Genomic DNA, 19,997 nt, shown 5'->3' with positions numbered 1-19,997 from the left:
TGTCATATTTTTAAGCATTTCAGAAAGAAGCTCTGGAAACAGAAAAGAGATAATGCGTGATTACAATATTAATAATACAATAAACTTTAATTTTTGTAATCATTAACTGAATAAAATCGAATAATTACCTTCAGATATCTTTCTAATGTAATTAGGGAAAACTTGTGAAAATATTTCATTCAAATTAAAACTGTTCTGGGAAAAGTGTAACATTTAATTCCGTTAATATATATATTCTATTTAAATATATATTCTTTCACATATTGTAAAATACATACTTTAAAATACTGTAAAATAAGAATGTCCAATGATACTTATACTGGAAAATATTATCTTAATGAGAATCACTGAATATACCATGAGTGGTGCACACTGCTTCAAAGCTATGTGAAAAAACTGTTCTGACAGTTTACTCTTATTATACCATTTCCATGATATTAAAAATAGTCTCCATTGCATAGCAAGAAACTATTTTATTTTTAATAAAGTTTATTGGTGACCCGGACACGCATTGCACGGCAATATAAACTCCATTTAATAATGTTTTTACGTCAGTACTGGTAAGCAGTTGCAAATGTATACTTAGCGTGTCGCCGTGTTTTACACGGGTAGCACAAGGAGTCGTGGCTTAGAAAGATTGAGTTCGCTAACCACACCCAATTTCGCTCCTGCCACTAGAACCCAAACCTAACCACACCTCGCAGTGACGAGTTAGAGACCACAGATTGCTCCCGCCCTTTTTCCTTTACTTTTCGCGCCATTTGGTTTTATTTCTACATTTCCTACATTATGTAATTGCTATAATTTCTACATTATGTAATCGCATGCTGTCATTAATGAATGCTACCATTAAAAGTACTGTGAACACAAAACAGAAAGTAAATACTCAAACTATAAATTGATTATACTTTATTATATTCCACTACTTATGTCTATGTCATAACACAATTAAGAGGCAATCGGCCTAGTGCGGCCTTTACCAATACATTATATGTAGGGTGTCTTTAATGATGAGTTGAATCCAGTAAGATGGAACGTACTTTTTGCACCTAGTGCAGAGTCTCTAGAAGAGAAGTAAACGTGGCCCACGATGTGAGGATCTGCAACTTGAGAATTTCTGCCGCTCGCCTAGGCTTGTCTTGAGAGAAGCTGCGAATTAATCTTTATCTGCACAGTTCAGAATCACCTCAATGGCTTGGAAAGCTAGGCAAAGTTTCTGCATATTTGATTTAGCTGATTTAATTCTCTGAACTATTGTGGTTATTGATTTCATAAGAAAAAGGGTTTTCTGATCTTTGAAAATGTTAATGATTTCTGCTAAATTTTCCTGCGGGTTTTTCTGCTCAACTTTGTCCCTGTAAAGGTTTTTAGGCATTTCTTGATTAGTTTTGCCTGAAGCTTAAATAAATTTGGGGAAGTCATCTTTAGTAGGAATTTTTTATGATTTTTCTATCTTCTCTAAATGATTGAATCTTTTTCTGTATACCTTACAACCACGATAAGAAGAAACGTGATTTTCTTGAGAGTAAATGCTGGTTGGTTTTTCATCTGATTTTAATTTACAGGTATTGGATCGGTGATTTTGTCCGGACTTACAGCACCTGACCTTTTTAAAGTAGTTATTTTGGGAGTGCCCGAACTCCTGGCAATTGAAACATTGAATTGGGCGTTTTCTGGGCTGATATTTTTCTATTGTGATATTGAATCCGAACATATTGTTTAATTGATGAATTTTCTCTCCTGCAGAATTTCTTTTTAGTTCAAGGAAAAATATAGGTAAATGGATAATTTGGTCTTCTGCTTTCTTCATGAACTGCTTTACTTTAATTATAGGGAAGCTTCTGCGTTCTAAGTCTGCATGAATTGCTTGCTCTGTGTAGGATCTTGGGATATTCTTCAGTATAACTTTAATTGAAGAGGCTGAGGAAATTTGGTACATATGAAAACTAATCTTTGCTTTCTTGAATTTATCAACTGTAGCTTTATAATCGGCTTCGGTGGTAGTGTAAAGGAAAATCTGTTCGTCGTTGATTGTAACTTCAAATTCGTTTTTACATATCTCTTTGAGCATTTTGTCAATTTCAGGCCAACCAACATCGTTTTCTGGAATGACCAATGGGGAAATTTTCGTTTTATTTTCTGCTTTATTTTGTGTAGTAGTCATCTGCGTTTCATCTGTAACTTCCATATCTTCGATATTTTCGTTAAGAGTTTCAAATCTGTTATTTTGCGGAATAGCTGCTAGTGGGATAGACTCGGAAATTTTCGCGGTTTTCTTTGGAGTTTGCCAATCCTTCTGATTTATTGTTTTATCATCTGTTTTCGAATTTGCGAGCTTCGGGGTGTTCTGAATACTTGCTAAAATGAACTGCTTTTGTTGAATTTCTTCTTGTAACTTTGAACGCATTTCTATCGCTGGTGGGGAGGTTAATGTCTTCATAGACTCAAAACAATTTAATTTATCGTCGATTTCGTTTTCTAATTTGAGTGAGAGATCTTTTGGGTTAGTCGGAAGCTGAGTATTAAAATATTCTTGCGAGATAGCTTCTGTTAAATTAGGAAAAACTTTTCTGTGTTTGTTAACTACTGCTTCAAAATTTGAAGCGGAGGGTTTGAATTTCTTAGTATTATCGGCTATTTTCTTAGGACTTCCTGCAGTTTTCTTTTCTTTTCTCTGGGGTTTACTTTTCGTAGTAGAAATTAGTATACTTTGAAGCGCCGGGTCATCTGAAGCAATTACAGGCATCTCTTTGGATGTAGTCGATTTTCTTGAATAATTCGAATAAGTAGAATCATTATCGCTATCATAATCGCTGAAAGTTGCATGCCAAGGAATTTTGCCTCTATCTGGTGGTTTGCTATTACTGGCCATATCGAGAAGAACAAGCAAAAATAATATTCACCAAAAATCAAGAAGAACAGTCGTCGTCGCAAGAGAGAAATTCACATCTCATCCTTCATATTATAAATCAGAATCTGCATTCCACTATAACGACACTCAGAATGCACACAAAATTTGACTATAAGGACACTCTGAATGCACAAAATTTATATCATTTTGACTATAAGGACACTCTGAATGTCAAAGCCTCATATTATAACTCAGAATGCACAAAATTTATATCATTTAAAGAATTATCCTAACATTAGCTATTTAAGTACCAAATCCATAACAATATAGCGGTTACACAGATAATTAAAAAGAAATTAAATATATATGTGTATTTATACAATTATCCTTGTAAAAAGCGTGTACTTGCCTTTCACTTTAGTGAAATATTTCAAATGAAAGATTCATTTATTTGTTAACCTCCTGGGAACGTTACTGTGAAGAAATCTAGTTATTAAATATAATTTGATATTTTATTATAAACATAAGCTGAAATTCTGTTGACAAAAATAAATAACTAAATAAAAATAATAAATAAATTATTTATAAAACTTTTAAAGCAATTTTTAAAGGCCAAAAATATTTTTGATTAAGTAATTAAAAGAATTATTTGCTTGCATTTTATAATACTTCAGTTAAAAGTTAATAGTGCAACTTATATATTATTATTCAGTTAAAAGTTAATATTAAAATAGTTATTATTACAATAATATAATAATTCAGTTAAAAGTTAATATTGCAATTTAATATTAACAAACCCCCTTTATCCCAATCAGAATTGTTATTATAAAATTTGCACATGGAAATCAGAAATCTGCTCCAATATTTAACTTCTCTAATTTGAAATGAACCAAAGAGAGCATTAATTGTAGAATTACTATGATTTTTTATTTAAAAGATGCCTGAGAAGCTAAAAATCATGTCATATTTTTAAGCATTTCAGAAAGAAGCTCTGGAAACAGAAAAGAGATAATGCGTGATTACAATATTAATAATACAATAAACTTTAATTTTTGTAATCATTAACTGAATAAAATCGAATAATTACCTTCAGATATCTTTCTAATGTAATTAGGGAAAACTTGTGAAAATATTTCATTCAAATTAAAACTGTTCTGGGAAAAGTGTAACATTTAATTCCGTTAATATATATATTCTATTTAAATATATATTCTTTCACATATTGTAAAATACATACTTTAAAATACTGTAAAATAAGAATGTCCAATGATACTTATACTGGAAAATATTATCTTAATGAGAATCACTGAATATACCATGAGTGGTGCACACTGCTTCAAAGCTATGTGAAAAAACTGTTCTGACAGTTTACTCTTATTATACCATTTCCATGATATTAAAAATAGTCTCCATTGCATAGCAAGAAACTATTTTATTTTTAATAAAGTTTATTGGTGACCCGGACACGCATTGCACGGCAATATAAACTCCATTTAATAATGTTTTTACGTCAGTACTGGTAAGCAGTTGCAAATGTATACTTAGCGTGTCGCCGTGTTTTACACGGGTAGCACAAGGAGTCGTGGCTTAGAAAGATTGAGTTCGCTAACCACACCCAATTTCGCTCCTGCCACTAGAACCCAAACCTAACCACACCTCGCAGTGACGAGTTAGAGACCACAGATTGCTCCCGCCCTTTTTCCTTTACTTTTCGCGCCATTTGGTTTTATTTCTACATTTCCTACATTATGTAATTGCTATAATTTCTACATTATGTAATCGCATGCTGTCATTAATGAATGCTACCATTAAAAGTACTGTGAACACAAAACAGAAAGTAAATACTCAAACTATAAATTGATTATACTTTATTATATTCCACTACTTATGTCTATGTCATAACACAATTAAGAGGCAATCGGCCTAGTGCGGCCTTTACCAATACATTATATGTAGGGTGTCTTTAATGATGAGTTGAATCCAGTAAGATGGAACGTACTTTTTGCACCTAGTGCAGAGTCTCTAGAAGAGAAGTAAACGTGGCCCACGATGTGAGGATCTGCAACTTGAGAATTTCTGCCGCTCGCCTAGGCTTGTCTTGAGAGAAGCTGCGAATTAATCTTTATCTGCACAGTTCAGAATCACCTCAATGGCTTGGAAAGCTAGGCAAAGTTTCTGCATATTTGATTTAGCTGATTTAATTCTCTGAACTATTGTGGTTATTGATTTCATAAGAAAAAGGGTTTTCTGATCTTTGAAAATGTTAATGATTTCTGCTAAATTTTCCTGCGGGTTTTTCTGCTCAACTTTGTCCCTGTAAAGGTTTTTAGGCATTTCTTGATTAGTTTTGCCTGAAGCTTAAATAAATTTGGGGAAGTCATCTTTAGTAGGAATTTTTTATGGTTTTTCTATCTTCTCTAAATGATTGAATCTTTTTCTGTATACCTTACAACCACGATAAGAAGAAACGTGATTTTCTTGAGAGTAAATGCTGGTTGGTTTTTCATCTGATTTTAATTTACAGGTATTGGATCGGTGATTTTGTCCGGACTTACAGCACCTGACCTTTTTAAAGTAGTTATTTTGGGAGTGCCCGAACTCCTGGCAATTGAAACATTGAATTGGGCGTTTTCTGGGCTGATATTTTTCTATTGTGATATTGAATCCGAACATATTGTTTAATTGATGAATTTTCTCTCCTGCAGAATTTCTTTTTAGTTCAAGGAAAAATATAGGTAAATGGATAATTTGGTCTTCTGCTTTCTTCATGAACTGCTTTACTTTAATTATAGGGAAGCTTCTGCGTTCTAAGTCTGCATGAATTGCTTGCTCTGTGTAGGATCTTGGGATATTCTTCAGTATAACTTTAATTGAAGAGGCTGAGGAAATTTGGTACATATGAAAACTAATCTTTGCTTTCTTGAATTTATCAACTGTAGCTTTATAATCGGCTTCGGTGGTAGTGTAAAGGAAAATCTGTTCTTCGTTGATTGTAACTTCAAATTCGTTTTTACATATCTCTTTGAGCATTTTGTCAATTTCAGGCCAACCAACATCGTTTTCTGGAATGACCAATGGGGAAATTTTCGTTTTATTTTCTGCTTTATTTTGTGTAGTAGTCATCTGCGTTTCATCTGTAACTTCCATATCTTCGATATTTTCGTTAAGAGTTTCAAATCTGTTATTTTGCGGAATAGCTGCTAGTGGGATAGACTCGGAAATTTTCGCGGTTTTCTTTGGAGTTTGCCAATCCTTCTGATTTATTGTTTTATCATCTGTTTTCGAATTTGCGAGCTTCGGGGTGTTCTGAATACTTGCTAAAATGAACTGCTTTTGTTGAATTTCTTCTTGTAACTTTGAACGCATTTCTATCGCTGGTGGGGAGGTTAATGTCTTCATAGACTCAAAACAATTTAATTTATCGTCGATTTCGTTTTCTAATTTGAGTGAGAGATCTTTTGGGTTAGTCGGAAGCTGAGTATTAAAATATTCTTGCGAGATAGCTTCTGTTAAATTAGGAAAAACTTTTCTGTGTTTGTTAACTACTGCTTCAAAATTTGAAGCGGAGGGTTTGAATTTCTTAGTATTATCGGCTATTTTCTTAGGACTTCCTGCAGTTTTCTTTTCTTTTCTCTGGGGTTTACTTTTCGTAGTAGAAATTAGTATACTTTGAAGCGCCGGGTCATCTGAAGCAATTACAGGCATCTCTTTGGATGTAGTCGATTTTCTTGAATAATTCGAATAAGTAGAATCATTATCGCTATCATAATCGCTGAAAGTTGCATGCCAAGGAATTTTGCCTCTATCTGGTGGTTTGCTATTACTGGCCATATCGAGAAGAACAAGCAAAAATAATATTCACCAAAAATCAAGAAGAACAGTCGTCGTCGCAAGAGAGAAATTCACATCTCATCCTTCATATTATAAATCAGAATCTGCATTCCACTATAACGACACTCAGAATGCACACAAAATTTGACTATAAGGACACTCTGAATGCACAAAATTTATATCATTTTGACTATAAGGACACTCTGAATGTCAAAGCCTCATATTATAACTCAGAATGCACAAAATTTATATCATTTAAAGAATTATCCTAACATTAGCTATTTAAGTACCAAATCCATAACAATATAGCGGTTACACAGATAATTAAAAAGAAATTAAATATATATGTGTATTTATACAATTATCCTTGTAAAAAGCGTGTACTTGCCTTTCACTTTAGTGAAATATTTCAAATGAAAGATTCATTTATTTGTTAACCTCCTGGGAACGTTACTGTGAAGAAATCTAGTTATTAAATATAATTTGATATTTTATTATAAACATAAGCTGAAATTCTGTTGACAAAAATAAATAACTAAATAAAAATAATAAATAAATTATTTATAAAACTTTTAAAGCAATTTTTAAAGGCCAAAAATATTTTTGATTAAGTAATTAAAAGAATTATTTGCTTGCATTTTATAATACTTCAGTTAAAAGTTAATAGTGCAACTTATATATTATTATTCAGTTAAAAGTTAATATTAAAATAGTTATTATTACAATAATATAATAATTCAGTTAAAAGTTAATATTGCAATTTAATATTAACAAACCCCCTTTATCCCAATCAGAATTGTTATTATAAAATTTGCACATGGAAATCAGAAATCTGCTCCAATATTTAACTTCTCTAATTTGAAATGAACCAAAGAGAGCATTAATTGTAGAATTACTATGATTTTTTATTTAAAAGATGCCTGAGAAGCTAAAAATCATGTCATATTTTTAAGCATTTCAGAAAGAAGCTCTGGAAACAGAAAAGAGATAATGCGTGATTACAATATTAATAATACAATAAACTTTAATTTTTGTAATCATTAACTGAATAAAATCGAATAATTACCTTCAGATATCTTTCTAATGTAATTAGGGAAAACTTGTGAAAATATTTCATTCAAATTAAAACTGTTCTGGGAAAAGTGTAACATTTAATTCCGTTAATATATATATTCTATTTAAATATATATTCTTTCACATATTGTAAAATACATACTTTAAAATACTGTAAAATAAGAATGTCCAATGATACTTATACTGGAAAATATTATCTTAATGAGAATCACTGAATATACCATGAGTGGTGCACACTGCTTCAAAGCTATGTGAAAAAACTGTTCTGACAGTTTACTCTTATTATACCATTTCCATGATATTAAAAATAGTCTCCATTGCATAGCAAGAAACTATTTTATTTTTAATAAAGTTTATTGGTGACCCGGACACGCATTGCACGGCAATATAAACTCCATTTAATAATGTTTTTACGTCAGTACTGGTAAGCAGTTGCAAATGTATACTTAGCGTGTCGCCGTGTTTTACACGGGTAGCACAAGGAGTCGTGGCTTAGAAAGATTGAGTTCGCTAACCACACCCAATTTCGCTCCTGCCACTAGAACCCAAACCTAACCACACCTCGCAGTGACGAGTTAGAGACCACAGATTGCTCCCGCCCTTTTTCCTTTACTTTTCGCGCCATTTGGTTTTATTTCTACATTTCCTACATTATGTAATTGCTATAATTTCTACATTATGTAATCGCATGCTGTCATTAATGAATGCTACCATTAAAAGTACTGTGAACACAAAACAGAAAGTAAATACTCAAACTATAAATTGATTATACTTTATTATATTCCACTACTTATGTCTATGTCATAACACAATTAAGAGGCAATCGGCCTAGTGCGGCCTTTACCAATACATTATATGTAGGGTGTCTTTAATGATGAGTTGAATCCAGTAAGATGGAACGTACTTTTTGCACCTAGTGCAGAGTCTCTAGAAGAGAAGTAAACGTGGCCCACGATGTGAGGATCTGCAACTTGAGAATTTCTGCCGCTCGCCTAGGCTTGTCTTGAGAGAAGCTGCGAATTAATCTTTATCTGCACAGTTCAGAATCACCTCAATGGCTTGGAAAGCTAGGCAAAGTTTCTGCATATTTGATTTAGCTGATTTAATTCTCTGAACTATTGTGGTTATTGATTTCATAAGAAAAAGGGTTTTCTGATCTTTGAAAATGTTAATGATTTCTGCTAAATTTTCCTGCGGGTTTTTCTGCTCAACTTTGTCCCTGTAAAGGTTTTTAGGCATTTCTTGATTAGTTTTGCCTGAAGCTTAAATAAATTTGGGGAAGTCATCTTTAGTAGGAATTTTTTATGGTTTTTCTATCTTCTCTAAATGATTGAATCTTTTTCTGTATACCTTACAACCACGATAAGAAGAAACGTGATTTTCTTGAGAGTAAATGCTGGTTGGTTTTTCATCTGATTTTAATTTACAGGTATTGGATCGGTGATTTTGTCCGGACTTACAGCACCTGACCTTTTTAAAGTAGTTATTTTGGGAGTGCCCGAACTCCTGGCAATTGAAACATTGAATTGGGCGTTTTCTGGGCTGATATTTTTCTATTGTGATATTGAATCCGAACATATTGTTTAATTGATGAATTTTCTCTCCTGCAGAATTTCTTTTTAGTTCAAGGAAAAATATAGGTAAATGGATAATTTGGTCTTCTGCTTTCTTCATGAACTGCTTTACTTTAATTATAGGGAAGCTTCTGCGTTCTAAGTCTGCATGAATTGCTTGCTCTGTGTAGGATCTTGGGATATTCTTCAGTATAACTTTAATTGAAGAGGCTGAGGAAATTTGGTACATATGAAAACTAATCTTTGCTTTCTTGAATTTATCAACTGTAGCTTTATAATCGGCTTCGGTGGTAGTGTAAAGGAAAATCTGTTCGTCGTTGATTGTAACTTCAAATTCGTTTTTACATATCTCTTTGAGCATTTTGTCAATTTCAGGCCAACCAACATCGTTTTCTGGAATGACCAATGGGGAAATTTTCGTTTTATTTTCTGCTTTATTTTGTGTAGTAGTCATCTGCGTTTCATCTGTAACTTCCATATCTTCGATATTTTCGTTAAGAGTTTCAAATCTGTTATTTTGCGGAATAGCTGCTAGTGGGATAGACTCGGAAATTTTCGCGGTTTTCTTTGGAGTTTGCCAATCCTTCTGATTTATTGTTTTATCATCTGTTTTCGAATTTGCGAGCTTCGGGGTGTTCTGAATACTTGCTAAAATGAACTGCTTTTGTTGAATTTCTTCTTGTAACTTTGAACGCATTTCTATCGCTGGTGGGGAGGTTAATGTCTTCATAGACTCAAAACAATTTAATTTATCGTCGATTTCGTTTTCTAATTTGAGTGAGAGATCTTTTGGGTTAGTCGGAAGCTGAGTATTAAAATATTCTTGCGAGATAGCTTCTGTTAAATTAGGAAAAACTTTTCTGTGTTTGTTAACTACTGCTTCAAAATTTGAAGCGGAGGGTTTGAATTTCTTAGTATTATCGGCTATTTTCTTAGGACTTCCTGCAGTTTTCTTTTCTTTTCTCTGGGGTTTACTTTTCGTAGTAGAAATTAGTATACTTTGAAGCGCCGGGTCATCTGAAGCAATTACAGGCATCTCTTTGGATGTAGTCGATTTTCTTGAATAATTCGAATAAGTAGAATCATTATCGCTATCATAATCGCTGAAAGTTGCATGCCAAGGAATTTTGCCTCTATCTGGTGGTTTGCTATTACTGGCCATATCGAGAAGAACAAGCAAAAATAATATTCACCAAAAATCAAGAAGAACAGTCGTCGTCGCAAGAGAGAAATTCACATCTCATCCTTCATATTATAAATCAGAATCTGCATTCCACTATAACGACACTCAGAATGCACACAAAATTTGACTATAAGGACACTCTGAATGCACAAAATTTATATCATTTTGACTATAAGGACACTCTGAATGTCAAAGCCTCATATTATAACTCAGAATGCACAAAATTTATATCATTTAAAGAATTATCCTAACATTAGCTATTTAAGTACCAAATCCATAACAATATAGCGGTTACACAGATAATTAAAAAGAAATTAAATATATATGTGTATTTATACAATTATCCTTGTAAAAAGCGTGTACTTGCCTTTCACTTTAGTGAAATATTTCAAATGAAAGATTCATTTATTTGTTAACCTCCTGGGAACGTTACTGTGAAGAAATCTAGTTATTAAATATAATTTGATATTTTATTATAAACATAAGCTGAAATTCTGTTGACAAAAATAAATAACTAAATAAAAATAATAAATAAATTATTTATAAAACTTTTAAAGCAATTTTTAAAGGCCAAAAATATTTTTGATTAAGTAATTAAAAGAATTATTTGCTTGCATTTTATAATACTTCAGTTAAAAGTTAATAGTGCAACTTATATATTATTATTCAGTTAAAAGTTAATATTAAAATAGTTATTATTACAATAATATAATAATTCAGTTAAAAGTTAATATTGCAATTTAATATTAACAAACCCCCTTTATCCCAATCAGAATTGTTATTATAAAATTTGCACATGGAAATCAGAAATCTGCTCCAATATTTAACTTCTCTAATTTGAAATGAACCAAAGAGAGCATTAATTGTAGAATTACTATGATTTTTTATTTAAAAGATGCCTGAGAAGCTAAAAATCATGTCATATTTTTAAGCATTTCAGAAAGAAGCTCTGGAAACAGAAAAGAGATAATGCGTGATTACAATATTAATAATACAATAAACTTTAATTTTTGTAATCATTAACTGAATAAAATCGAATAATTACCTTCAGATATCTTTCTAATGTAATTAGGGAAAACTTGTGAAAATATTTCATTCAAATTAAAACTGTTCTGGGAAAAGTGTAACATTTAATTCCGTTAATATATATATTCTATTTAAATATATATTCTTTCACATATTGTAAAATACATACTTTAAAATACTGTAAAATAAGAATGTCCAATGATACTTATACTGGAAAATATTATCTTAATGAGAATCACTGAATATACCATGAGTGGTGCACACTGCTTCAAAGCTATGTGAAAAAACTGTTCTGACAGTTTACTCTTATTATACCATTTCCATGATATTAAAAATAGTCTCCATTGCATAGCAAGAAACTATTTTATTTTTAATAAAGTTTATTGGTGACCCGGACACGCATTGCACGGCAATATAAACTCCATTTAATAATGTTTTTACGTCAGTACTGGTAAGCAGTTGCAAATGTATACTTAGCGTGTCGCCGTGTTTTACACGGGTAGCACAAGGAGTCGTGGCTTAGAAAGATTGAGTTCGCTAACCACACCCAATTTCGCTCCTGCCACTAGAACCCAAACCTAACCACACCTCGCAGTGACGAGTTAGAGACCACAGATTGCTCCCGCCCTTTTCCTTTACTTTTCGCGCCATTTGGTTTTATTTCTACATTTCCTACATTATGTAATTGCTATAATTTCTACATTATGTAATCGCATGCTGTCATTAATGAATGCTACCATTAAAAGTACTGTGAACACAAAACAGAAAGTAAATACTCAAACTATAAATTGATTATACTTTATTATATTCCACTACTTATGTCTATGTCATAACACAATTAAGAGGCAATCGGCCTAGTGCGGCCTTTACCAATACATTATATGTAGGGTGTCTTTAATGATGAGTTGAATCCAGTAAGATGGAACGTACTTTTTGCACCTAGTGCTGAGTCTCTAGAAGAGAAGTAAACGTGGCCCACGATGTGAGGATCTGCAACTTGAGAATTTCTGCCGCTCGCCTAGGCTTGTCTTGAGAGAAGCTGCGAATTAATCTTTATCTGCACAGTTCAGAATCACCTCAATGGCTTGGAAAGCTAGGCAAAGTTTCTGCATATTTGATTTAGCTGATTTAATTCTCTGAACTATTGTGGTTATTGATTTCATAAGAAAAAGGGTTTTCTGATCTTTGAAAATGTTAATGATTTCTGCTAAATTTTCCTGCGGGTTTTTCTGCTCAACTTTGTCCCTGTAAAGGTTTTTAGGCATTTCTTGATTAGTTTTGCCTGAAGCTTAAATAAATTTGGGGAAGTCATCTTTAGTAGGAATTTTTTATGGTTTTTCTATCTTCTCTAAATGATTGAATCTTTTTCTGTATACCTTACAACCACGATAAGAAGAAACGTGATTTTCTTGAGAGTAAATGCTGGTTGGTTTTTCATCTGATTTTAATTTACAGGTATTGGATCGGTGATTTTGTCCGGACTTACAGCACCTGACCTTTTTAAAGTAGTTATTTTGGGAGTGCCCGAACTCCTGGCAATTGAAACATTGAATTGGGCGTTTTCTGGGCTGATATTTTTCTATTGTGATATTGAATCCGAACATATTGTTTAATTGATGAATTTTCTCTCCTGCAGAATTTCTTTTTAGTTCAAGGAAAAATATAGGTAAATGGATAATTTGGTCTTCTGCTTTCTTCATGAACTGCTTTACTTTAATTATAGGGAAGCTTCTGCGTTCTAAGTCTGCATGAATTGCTTGCTCTGTGTAGGATCTTGGGATATTCTTCAGTATAACTTTAATTGAAGAGGCTGAGGAAATTTGGTACATATGAAAACTAATCTTTGCTTTCTTGAATTTATCAACTGTAGCTTTATAATCGGCTTCGGTGGTAGTGTAAAGGAAAATCTGTTCTTCGTTGATTGTAACTTCAAATTCGTTTTTACATATCTCTTTGAGCATTTTGTCAATTTCAGGCCAACCAACATCGTTTTCTGGAATGACCAATGGGGAAATTTTCGTTTTATTTTCTGCTTTATTCTGTGTAGTAGTCATCTGCGTTTCATCTGTAACTTCCATATCTTCGATATTTTCGTTAAGAGTTTCAAATCTGTTATTTTGCGGAATAGCTGCTAGTGGGATAGACTCGGAAATTTTCGCGGTTTTCTTTGGAGTTTGCCAATCCTTCTGATTTATTGTTTTATCATCTGTTTTCGAATTTGCGAGCTTCGGGGTGTTCTGAATACTTGCTAAAATGAACTGCTTTTGTTGAATTTCTTCTTGTAACTTTGAACGCATTTCTATCGCTGGTGGGGAGGTTAATGTCTTCATAGACTCAAAACAATTTAATTTATCGTCGATTTCGTTTTCTAATTTGAGTGAGAGATCTTTTGGGTTAGTCGGAAGCTGAGTATTAAAATATTCTTGCGAGATAGCTTCTGTTAAATTAGGAAAAACTTTTCTGTGTTTGTTAACTACTGCTTCAAAATTTGAAGCGGAGGGTTTGAATTTCTTAGTATTATCGGCTATTTTCTTAGGACTTCCTGCAGTTTTCTTTTCTTTTCTCCGGGGTTTACTTTTCGTAGTAGAAATTAGTATACTTTGAAGCGCCGGGTCATCTGAAGCAATTACAGGCATCTCTTTGGATGTAGTCGATTTTCTTGAATAATTCGAATAAGTAGAATCATTATCGCTATCATAATCGCTGAAAGTTGCATGCCAAGGAATTTTGCCTCTATCTGGTGGTTTGCTATTACTGGCCATATCGAGAAGAACAAGCAAAAATAATATTCACCAAAAATCAAGAAGAACAGTCGTCGTCGCAAGAGAGAAATTCACATCTCATCCTTCATATTATAAATCAGAATCTGCATTCCACTATAACGACACTCAGAATGCACACAAAATTTGACTATAAGGACACTCTGAATGCACAAAATTTATATCATTTTGACTATAAGGACACTCTGAATGTCAAAGCCTCATATTATAACTCAGAATGCACAAAATTTATATCATTTAAAGAATTATCCTAACATTAGCTATTTAAGTACCAAATCCATAACAATATAGCGGTTACACAGATAATTAAAAAGAAATTAAATATATATGTGTATTTATACAATTATCCTTGTAAAAAGCGTGTACTTGCCTTTCACTTTAGTGAAATATTTCAAATGAAAGATTCATTTATTTGTTAACCTCCTGGGAACGTTACTGTGAAGAAATCTAGTTATTAAATATAATTTGATATTTTATTATAAACATAAGCTGAAATTCTGTTGACAAAAATAAATAACTAAATAAAAATAATAAATAAATTATTTATAAAACTTTTAAAGCAATTTTTAAAGGCCAAAAATATTTTTGATTAAGTAATTAAAAGAATTATTTGCTTGCATTTTATAATACTTCAGTTAAAAGTTAATAGTGCAACTTATATATTATTATTCAGTTAAAAGTTAATATTAAAATAGTTATTATTACAATAATATAATAATTCAGTTAAAAGTTAATATTGCAATTTAATATTAACAAACCCCCTTTATCCCAATCAGAATTGTTATTATAAAATTTGCACATGGAAATCAGAAATCTGCTCCAATATTTAACTTCTCTAATTTGAAATGAACCAAAGAGAGCATTAATTGTAGAATTACTATGATTTTTTATTTAAAAGATGCCTGAGAAGCTAAAAATCATGTCATATTTTTAAGCATTTCAGAAAGAAGCTCTGGAAACAGAAAAGAGATAATGCGTGATTACAATATTAATAATACAATAAACTTTAATTTTTGTAATCATTAACTGAATAAAATCGAATAATTACCTTCAGATATCTTTCTAATGTAATTAGGGAAAACTTGTGAAAATATTTCATTCAAATTAAAACTGTTCTGGGAAAAGTGTAACATTTAATTCCGTTAATATATATATTCTATTTAAATATATATTCTTTCACATATTGTAAAATACATACTTTAAAATACTGTAAAATAAGAATGTCCAATGATACTTATACTGGAAAATATTATCTTAATGAGAATCACTGAATATACCATGAGTGGTGCACACTGCTTCAAAGCTATGTGAAAAAACTGTTCTGACAGTTTACTCTTATTATACCATTTCCATGATATTAAAAATAGTCTCCATTGCATAGCAAGAAACTATTTTATTTTTAATAAAGTTTATTGGTGACCCGGACACGCATTGCACGGCAATATAAACTCCATTTAATAATGTTTTTACGTCAGTACTGGTAAGCAGTTGCAAATGTATACTTAGCGTGTCGCCGTGTTTTACACGGGTAGCACAAGGAGTCGTGGCTTAGAAAGATTGAGTTCGCTAACCACACCCAATTTCGCTCCTGCCACTAGAACCCAAACCTAACCACACCTCGCAGTGACGAGTTAGAGACCACAGATTGCTCCCGCCCTTTTTCCTTTACTTTTCGCGCCATTTGGTTTTATTTCTACATTTCCTACATTATGTAATTGCTATAATTTCTACATTATGTAATCGCATGCTGTCATTAATGAATGCTACCATTAAAAGTACACAAAACAGAAAGTAAATACTCAAACTATAAATTGATTATACTTTATTATATTCCACTACTTATGTCTATGTCATAACACAATTAAGAGGCAATCGGCCTAGTGCGGCCTTTACCAATACATTATATGTAGGGTGTCTTTAATGATGAGTTGAATCCAGTAAGATGGAACGTACTTTTTGCACCTAGTGCAGAGTCTCTAGAAGAGAAGTAAACGTGGCCCACGATGTGAGGATCTGCAACTTGAGAATTTCTGCCGCTCGCCTAGGCTTGTCTTGAGAGAAGCTGCGAATTAATCTTTATCTGCACAGTTCAGAATCACCTCAATGGCTTGGAAAGCTAGGCAAAGTTTCTGCATATTTGATTTAGCTGATTTAATTCTCTGAACTATTGTGGTTATTGATTTCATAAGAAAAAGGGTTTTCTGATCTTTGAAAATGTTAATGATTTCTGCTAAATTTTCCTGCGGGTTTTTCTGCTCAACTTTGTCCCTGTAAAGGTTTTTAGGCATTTCTTGATTAGTTTTGCCTGAAGCTTAAATAAATTTGGGGAAGTCATCTTTAGTAGGAATTTTTTATGGTTTTTCTATCTTCTCTAAATGATTGAATCTTTTTCTGTATACCTTACAACCACGATAAGAAGAAACGTGATTTTCTTGAGAGTAAATGCTGGTTGGTTTTTCATCTGATTTTAATTTACAGGTATTGGATCGGTGATTTTGTCCGGACTTACAGCACCTGACCTTTTTAAAGTAGTTATTTTGGGAGTGCCCGAACTCCTGGCAATTGAAACATTGAATTGGGCGTTTTCTGGGCTGATATTTTTCTATTGTGATATTGAATCCGAACATATTGTTTAATTGATGAATTTTCTCTCCTGCAGAATTTCTTTTTAGTTCAAGGAAAAATATAGGTAAATGGATAATTTGGTCTTCTGCTTTCTTCATGAACTGCTTTACTTTAATTATAGGGAAGCTTCTGCGTTCTAAGTCTGCATGAATTGCTTGCTCTGTGTAGGATCTTGGGATATTCTTCAGTATAACTTTAATTGAAGAGGCTGAGGAAATTTGGTACATATGAAAACTAATCTTTGCTTTCTTGAATTTATCAACTGTAGCTTTATAATCGGCTTCGGTGGTAGTGTAAAGGAAAATCTGTTCTTCGTTGATTGTAACTTCAAATTCGTTTTTACATATCTCTTTGAGCATTTTGTCAATTTCAGGCCAACCAACATCGTTTTCTGGAATGACTAATGGGGAAATTTTCGTTTTATTTTCTGCTTTATTCTGTGTAGTAGTCATCTGCGTTTCATCTGTAACTTCCATATCTTCGATATTTTCGTTAAGAGTTTCAAATCTGTTATTTTGCGGAATAGCTGCTAGTGGGATAGACTCGGAAATTTTCGCGGTTTTCTTTGGAGTTTGCCAATCCTTCTGATTTATTGTTTTATCATCTGTTTTCGAATTTGCGAGCTTCGGGGTGTTCTGAATACTTGCTAAAATGAACTGCTTTTGTTGAATTTCTTCTTGTAACTTTGAACGCATTTCTATCGCTGGTGGGGAGGTTAATGTCTTCATAGACTCAAAACAATTTAATTTATCGTCGATTTCGTTTTCTAATTTGAGTGAGAGATCTTTTGGTTTAGTCGGAAGCTGAGTATTAAAATATTCTTGCGAGATAGCTTCTGTTAAATTAGGAAAAACTTTTCTGTGTTTGTTAACTACTGCTTCAAAATTTGAAGCGGAGGGTTTGAATTTCTTAGTATTATCGGCTATTTTCTTAGGACTTCCAGCAGTTTTCTTTTCTTTTCTCTGGGGTTTACTTTTCGTAGTAGAAATTAGTATACTTTGAAGCGCCGGGTCATCTGAAGCAATTACAGGCATCTCTTTGGATGTAGTCGATTTTCTTGAATAATTCGAATAAGTAGAATCATTATCGCTATCATAATCGCTGAAAGTTGCATGCCAAGGAATTTTGCCTCTATCTGGTGGTTTGCTATTACTGGCCATATCGAGAAGAACAAGCAAAAATAATATTCACCAAAAATCAAGAAGAACAGTCGTCGTCGCAAGAGAGAAATTCACATCTCATCCTTCATATTATAAATCAGAATCTGCATTCCACTATAACGACACTCAGAATGCACACAAAATTTGACTATAAGGACACTCTGAATGCACAAAATTTATATCATTTTGACTATAAGGACACTCTGAATGTCAAAGCCTCATATTATAACTCAGAATGCACAAAATTTATATCATTTAAAGAATTATCCTAACATTAGCTATTTAAGTACCAAATCCATAACAATATAGCGGTTACACAGAAAATTAAAAAGAAATTAAATATATATGTGTATTTATACAATTATCCTTGTAAAAAGCGTGTACTTGCCTTTCACTTTAGTGAAATATTTCAAATGAAAGATTCATTTATTTGTTAACCTCCTGGGAACGTTACTGTGAAGAAATCTAGTTATTAAATATAATTTGATATTTTATTATAAACATAAGCTGAAATTCTGTTGACAAAAATAAATAACTAAATAAAAATAATAAATAAATTATTTATAAAACTTTTAAAGCAATTTTTAAAGGCCAAAAATATTTTTGATTAAGTAATTAAAAGAATTATTTGCTTGCATTTTATAATACTTCAGTTAAAAGTTAATAGTGCAACTTATATATTATTATTCAGTTAAAAGTTAATATTAAAATAGTTATTATTACAATAATATAATAATTCAGTTAAAAGTTAATATTGCAATTTAATATTAACAAACCCCCTTTATCCCAATCAGAATTGTTATTATAAAATTTGCACATGGAAATCAGAAATCTGCTCCAATATTTAACTTCTCTAATTTGAAATGAACCAAAGAGAGCATTAATTGTAGAATTACTATGATTTTTTATTTAAAAGATGCCTGAGAAGCTAAAAATCATGTCATATTTTTAAGCATTTCAGAAAGAAGCTCTGGAAACAGAAAAGAGATAATGCGTGATTACAATATTAATAATACAATAAACTTTAATTTTTGTAATCATTAACTGAATAAAATCGAATAATTACCTTCAGATATCTTTCTAATGTAATTAGGGAAAACTTGTGAAAATATTTCATTCAAATTAAAACTGTTCTGGGAAAAGTGTAACATTTAATTCCGTTAATATATATATTCTATTTAAATATATATTCTTTCACATATTGTAAAATACATACTTTAAAATACTGTAAAATAAGAATGTCCAATGATACTTATACTGGAAAATATTATCTTAATGAGAATCACTGAATATACCATGAGTGGTGCACACTGCTTCAAAGCTATGTGAAAAAACTGTTCTGACAGTTTACTCTTATTATACCATTTCCATGATATTAAAAATAGTCTCCATTGCATAGCAAGAAACTATTTTATTTTTAATAAAGTTTATTGGTGACCCGGACACGCATTGCACGGCAATATAAACTCCATTTAATAATGTTTTTACGTCAGTACTGGTAAGCAGTTGCAAATGTATACTTAGCGTGTCGCCGTGTTTTACACGGGTAGCACAAGGAGTCGTGGCTTAGAAAGATTGAGTTCGCTAACCACACCCAATTTCGCTCCTGCCACTAGAACCCAAACCTAACCACACCTCGCAGTGACGAGTTAGAGACCACAGATTGCTCCCGCCCTTTTTCCTTTACTTTTCGCGCCATTTGGTTTTATTTCTACATTTCCTACATTATGTAATTGCTATAATTTCTACATTATGTAATCGCATGCTGTCATTAATGAATGCTACCATTAAAAGTACACAAAACAGAAAGTAAATACTCAAACTATAAATTGATTATACTTTATTATATTCCACTACTTATGTCTATGTCATAACACAATTAAGAGGCAATCG

The sequence above is a fragment of the Stegodyphus dumicola genome, chromosome 11 (genome assembly GCF_044657685.1).
Source record: "Stegodyphus dumicola isolate Sdum_Otavi_A_Nest chromosome 11, ASM4465768v1".
NCBI lineage: Eukaryota > Metazoa > Arthropoda > Arachnida > Araneae > Eresidae > Stegodyphus > Stegodyphus dumicola.
This window is presented reverse-complemented; position numbering follows the sequence as displayed.